Genomic DNA, 6,817 nt, shown 5'->3' with positions numbered 1-6,817 from the left:
ACCTATATATATATATATATATATATATATATATATATATATATAGATATTCCCAGTATTACCCAATATTCGACGAAACCCTTCCGGTGACCCCGAAACGCTTCCAAAACCTCTTGGAACTATTCCGGATATTAATGAAATAGTTCCACAAATATATTCTTATCACTCCCATCCCACTAACACTCAACATATCATGATTACCTTAAGTTTGTGACCCTGTAGGTTCGGTAAACCATAGACATGAACGAAACCCCTTTGTTCAATGACCGATAGCGGAACCATGGACGCCCATATCGGTCCCTATGATTACACGAATGATATTCGAGTGAACCTTTGGTTATTGATGACCCGCAAGTATACGGGATAGTTGTAGCCTCTTTCAATAAGTAAGAGTGGCGAACCCAACGAGGAGCTAAAGGTAGAACAAATATTCTCTCAAGTCCTATCTGCCACTGATACGACTCTACGCACGCTTAGTGTTTGCTTTACCTAGAACAAGTATGAAACTAGAAGTACTTTGTAGGTGTTATTAGATAGGTTTGCAAGAAAATAAAGAACGCGTAAATAAAAAGTAGGGGCTGTTTAGATAAAGAAGCAATAAAGTAAATATAGCAAGTGCGGAAAAGTGGTGGTAGGAGTTGTGGAATTATCCCTAAGCAATTGACTATGTTACTAGACCGGTAATCACTATTGCAAATCTATTTGAGGGAGAGGCATAAGCTAACATACTTTCTCTACTTGGATCATATGCACTTATGATTGGAACTCTAGCAAGCATCCGCAACTACTAAAGATTCATTAAGGTAAAACCCAACCATAGCATTAAAGCATCAAGTCCCCTTTTATCCCATACATAAACAACCTACTTACTCGGGTCTATGCTTCTGTCACTCACGCCACCCACCATAAGCAAATCATGAACATATTGCAAACCCTACAGCGGGGATCCCTCACGCTTGCGCGACATGGAGAGCACCATAGGAAAACACCAATAAAACATGCAACTCAAACCAATCATAGCAATTCATCAATCACCGATAGGACAACAAAAATCTACTCAGACATCATAGGATGGCAACACATCATTGGATAATAATATGAAGCATAAAGCACAATGTTAAAGTAGAGGGTACAGAGGGATGCGGGAGAGTGGAACGCTGAATATAGATGGGGGAAGGTGATTGAGATGTTGGTGAAGATGATGGAGGTGTTGGTGTAGATCACGGTGATGATGATGGCCCCTGGCGGCGTTCCGGCGCCACCAGAAGCAAGAGGGAGAGGCCCCCCTTCTTATTCTTCTTCCTTGACCTCCTCCCTAGATGGGAGGAGGGTTTCCCCTCTGGTCCTTGGCTCCCATGGTGTGGGAGTGGCGAGAGCCCCTCCGAGATTGGATCTATCTCTCTGTTTCTGCGTTCTCAGATTCTGCCCCTTCACCGTTTCTTTTATATCTGGAGATCCGTAACTCCGATTGGGGTGAATCTTTCGCCCAGATTTTTCTCATAAAATTAGCTTTCCTAAGGCAAAAGAAGAGCATCAACCACCTTACGGGTGGCCCACGAGAGTGCCAGGCATGCCCAGGGGGGTGGGCGCACCCCCCTGTCTCGTGGCCACCTCAGACACCGTTTCGCGTTGATTCTTCCTCCGGAAAATCCCAAATAATCCAAAATAATTCTCCGTATGTTTTTATCCCATTTGGATTCCGTTTGATATTGGGTTTCTGTGAAACATAAAACATGCAACAAACAGGAACTAGCACTAGGCACTGGATCAATATGTTATTCCCAAAAATAGTATAAAAAGTTGCCAAAAGTATATGAAAGTTGAATAATATTGGCATGGAACAATCAAAAGCTATAGATACGATGGAGACGTATAAGCATCCCCAAGCTTAATTCCTGCTCGTCTTCGATTAGGTAAATGATAAAAAAGATAATTTTTGATGTGGAATGCACCTTGCATAATCTTGATCATATGTCTAATCATGGCATGAATATTAAGACACGAATGATTCAAAGCAATAGTCTATCATTTGACATAAAAAACAATAATACTTTGAGCGTACTAATAAATCAATCATGTCTTTTCAAAGCAACAAGGCCAAAGCAAGCTTATCCCTAGAAAATCATATAGTTTGGCCATGCTTCATTTTCGTCACACAAAATGCTCCCATCATGCACAACCCTGATGACGAGCCGAGCAATTGGTTCATACTTTTTAACGCGCTTCAGCTTTTTCAACCCTCACGCAATACATGAGCGCAAGCCATGGATATAGCACTATAGGTGGAATAGAATATAACGATGGAGGTTATGTGGAGAAGACAAAAAAAGGGAGAAAGCCTCACATCGACGCGGCTAATCAATGGGCTATGGAGATGCCCATCAATTGATGTCAATGCAAGGAGTAGGGATTGCCATGCAATGGATGCACTAAGAGCTATAAATGTATGAAAGCTCAACAAAAGAAACTAAGTGGTTGTGCATCCAACTTGCTTGCTCATGAAGACCTAGGGCATTTGAGGAAGCCCATCGTTGGAATATACAAGCCAAGTTCTATAATGAAAATTCCCACTATTATATGAAAGTGACAACATAGGAGACAATCTATATGAAGAACATGGTGCCACTTTGAAGCACAAGTGTGGAAAAAGGATAGTAACATTGCCCCTTTTCTTTTCCTTTTTTTTCTTTTTTTTCTTTTTGGGTGGGCTTCTTTGGCCCCCTTTTTTATTTAGGCTTCTTTGGCCTTTCCCTTTTTTTCTTTTTTTATGGGGCAATGCTCTATAATGATGATCATCACACTTTTATTTACTTACAATTCAATATTACAACTCGATACTAGAACAAAGATATGACTCTATATGAATGCTTTCGGCGGTGTACGAGGATGTGCAATGATCTAGCGTAGCAATGACATCAAAAAACGGACAAGCCATGAAAATATCATTCTAGCTATCTTACGATCATGCGAGGCAATATGACAATGAATGCTCAAGTCATGTATACGATGGTGATGGAAGTTGCATGGTAATATATCTCGGAATGGCTATGGAAATGCCATGATAGGTAGGTATGGTGGCTGTTTTGAGGAAGATATAATGAGGCTTATGTGTGATAGAGCGTATCATATCACGGGGTTTGGATGCACCGGCGAAGTTTGCACCAACTCTCGAGGTGAGAAAGGGCAATGCACGGTACCAAAGAGGCTAGCAATGATGGAAATGTAAAAGTGTGTATAATCCCTGGACTCACATTAGTCATAAAGAACTCATATACTTATTGCAAAAGTTTATTAGCCCTCGAACCAAAGTACTACTACACATGCCCCTAGGGGGATAGATTGGTAGGAAAAGACCATCGCTCGTCCCCGACCGCCACTCATGAGTAAGAAAATCAAAGAAACACCCCATGCTTCAAATTTGTCACACAATGGTTACCATACATGCATGCTACGGGACTTGCAAACCTCAACACAAGTGTCTCTGCATTCCACAACCACCCACTAGCATGACTCTAATATCACCATCTTTATATCACAAAACTATTGCAAGGAATCAAACATATCATATTCAACGATCTACAAGTTTATGTAGGATTTTATGACTAACCATGTGAATGACCAATTCCTATCATCTCTCTAAATAGATATAAGTGAAGCAAGCACTACAGGAAACTGCTAGTTTGCCGTCTGTGCATAACAGACGGCAAAGACATAAATCCAGACGGCAAAGAGTTTGCCGTCAGGAAGTAGACGGCAAAGTCAGATGGCAAAGATTAATCGGCAAAGAATACTTTGTCGTCTGCTTTTTTTTTCCTGGCGGCAAAGACTTTGCCGTCAGTCTATATTTTTGTCGTCAGTCTGGAGAAAGTAGATGGCAAAAAATTGCACCAGACGGAACGGACTGTCTGACAGACGGCGTCAACTATTTTGCCGTCTACCGGCCGTCCAACCAGACGGCAAAGTCTATTATCTTTGCCATCAACTATCAGTTTTGGCAGACGGGAAAGAAGCATACTTTACCGTCTGTCACTGTTGGCCCAGTGCGCAAAATAGCAGGACTTTGCCATCTGGTGCTCCTTTCCCAGTCGGCAAAGACTCATATTTTGCCGCCAGTTGGTGCTGGCCCAGACGGCAAAACTCTACCTCTTTGCAGTCAACCTGCCTGTTGGCAAGACGGCAAAATGCCAGCGGCAGCACAGGCTAGCGACATGTGGCATGTTTGCCGTCTATCCCTTGACGGCAAAGCTTCTTTTTTAATCAGAAATTAAACAGTTTAATACACAGTATAGAACCATAACAGCACAGAACCATAACAGGACAGCATAGTTCCATAGCAAATATAAGCAACAATGAACAAATATAAGAATGAAGTTCCATAGCATATATATAGTCCCAAGACAAAGTTCCATAGCATATAGTCCCAAAACAAAGTTCCATAGCATATATATAGTCCCAGGACAAAGTTCCATAGCATATAGTCCCAAAACAAAGTTCCATAGCACATATATAGTCCCAGGACAAAGTTCCATAGCATATAGTCCCAAAACAAAGTTCCACAGCATATAATACACAATGAACAAAGATGGCATCACTACGTAAGATTTGGCACTACAACAAATGCCTTCATGTCCATGTCGTAGTCCAAAGAGCATCCAGGTGGCAACCTACAAGATTGAATGGTGTGTGTCAAATAACGTGCTTGAAATCATCAATATGCCAAATAGACAAAAGAAAGTACTTCGACACTACAAAATAAATAGTGATCCATATTCCATAGTGAGTTTCCAAAATAAAAGCTTCTAGTACATATGGAGTTTCTTGAACACTTATCCAATTTTGAACATGCTAATTTAACACTAGATCTTTACTTATAAGTCTGATCTTTAAATGGTTCAAACGGTCTCTACTTACAAGTTTCTAAATCATGGAGATCTTCAAATGGTCTCTAAATCATGAAAATAAGTAGCTACTTGTCTCTAAATCATGAATATCTTCAAGTGTTCTCTAAATCATGAAAATAAATAGCTTCAAGAATGCATATAGTTAATTAAGATCATGGTTGAAATTGTTCAAATGGATTATAGTTTGAAACGGTTCAAATGGTATCTACTTGTCTCTACTTATAAGTTTGATCTTCAAGAATCAAGATAGCTACTTGTTTCTACGTTGACAAATTTGAGACCTACGTAAATGAGATATGTACGCACTAACCATACTCGATCTCAAACATTCGGAGAACCACCAAGGTTGTTGTCGCTTGGGCCTCGTGCATGTGAAGATCCATCAGCATTAGATCCATGGCCTGATTGAGGCATCTGCATAGCGGGCATACCATTCTGGGTACAATAAGCCTGCAAATTATGTTTGAGTGAAGATTAAGTACTGGTAGTAGAAGATTATGATTGAGTGAAGATTATGTATGTGTTTGGCAATTAAGGAACTAACCGCAAACATTGCAAAGCATTGACTAGTTTGTGCCAACACCGCCTGCTGCACCGCTTGCTGCGTCCTCTCATCAGCCAGTCGCCTCTCCTCCGCCCTCTCCTCCGCCGCCACTCGCCTCTCCTCCGCCCTCTCCTCTTCCACCACTCGCCTCTCCTCCGCCAGTCGGGCCTGCAAAATATGGCATGGCAATTGCATCTTCAATCCAACAGTAAGTAAGAAACAAACATATATAGAAGGACTTGTATAGAATACCTCCATCTCAACCATAGCTGGAGTCAAGCGTTTATATGTAGAAGATTTTTGAGATACGCAACCGAGCTTTGTATTCAGGGAGAGAGCTATGGGAGGAGCTAGGGAACATGCCTCCTACAATTGCTTCCTTGCCATGTTTGCTGCCTTCTCTAGAGATCATGACCAAAGCGTGGTCAAGAGGCTCTGTTGTCACATCATACTCAGGCCCTTTCAACTCTTTTGCCATCCCTTTAAATTTCTCCATCCGATTGTAGCCGGTCTTGCTGGAGTACGCGGACGCTGTGTCATTCTCATCGTAAGGCGTGGCTGTTTTGTACGGTGCCTTATGGGCCAAAGCATACGAGACGAAAAGGTTCGGCAGTGGAGCATTATGGTGAGATGCCTGCAACCAAAGCAACATGATTAAAATTTCATCACAAGGATTGGCAACATGTATGACAAGAAAAAGCTTATGAAGAACAAATCGATATGGGAAGTAAGATATACCCAACGTTCACCGTACTCCATAACGTTCAAGTTGCCTTGATGATGTGGTGGATCCAGCATTGCCCCTCGCCGATTTCTATAATCTTTGTTTTTCTCCCTATACTCTTCGGAACACCAATAGTCCATGATCCGCTCCCAACACTCCCCCTTATCGACGCACCATCTCGGAGTAACCTACTTGATCAATTGCATCTCATATACGTCAATAGGAAATTGAGTGCCAGCCTGTTGAGGAAATAACTAGCATGAATATGCTTTACCTACATGTACTTGTCCTTCTCAAGACGGAGTCTCCTACCGGCTTTCTTATAAAGACTCTTATAGCCTTGAGTTGCCACATATTTGCGGACGGCTAAAGGGCGCGCTTCATGCATCAAATTACGCACAAGCTTCGGGCAATGTCCGTTGACAACCGCTCGTGCCTCCTCCAACTTTCCATCCTCGCATCTATAGAAATCCTGCAAATATAGAGAAAATTAGTTTGGTGCAGTAGTATTATAGTCTGCTAGCATTCTGTTAAGGAGAATAAAGTAAAATCTAAACCTAAGTTTTCTAGATAGTTTTCCTACTGCTGTAGTATTGTAGTCTGCTAGCATTCTGTTAAGAAAAATAAAGTAAATATAGTTTTATAGAT

General features: G+C 41.4%; 1 long non-coding RNA gene across 1 annotated transcript; it reads right to left on the bottom strand.

Annotated features, from left to right (window-relative positions):
* Positions 1-4,534: 4,534 nt before the first annotated feature.
* On the bottom strand, positions 4,535-5,580 carry LOC123134539 (uncharacterized). Its single transcript, XR_006465663.1, has 3 exons — positions 5,446-5,580; positions 5,212-5,351; positions 4,535-4,664 (listed from the first exon to the last, which is right to left on the bottom strand). It is a non-coding gene; the product is annotated as an uncharacterized lncRNA (long non-coding RNA).
* Positions 5,581-6,817: the final 1,237 nt, after the last annotated feature.

Source organism: Triticum aestivum, chromosome 6B (genome assembly GCF_018294505.1).
Source record: "Triticum aestivum cultivar Chinese Spring chromosome 6B, IWGSC CS RefSeq v2.1, whole genome shotgun sequence".
NCBI lineage: Eukaryota > Viridiplantae > Streptophyta > Magnoliopsida > Poales > Poaceae > Triticum > Triticum aestivum.
This window is presented reverse-complemented; position numbering and strand designations above follow the sequence as displayed.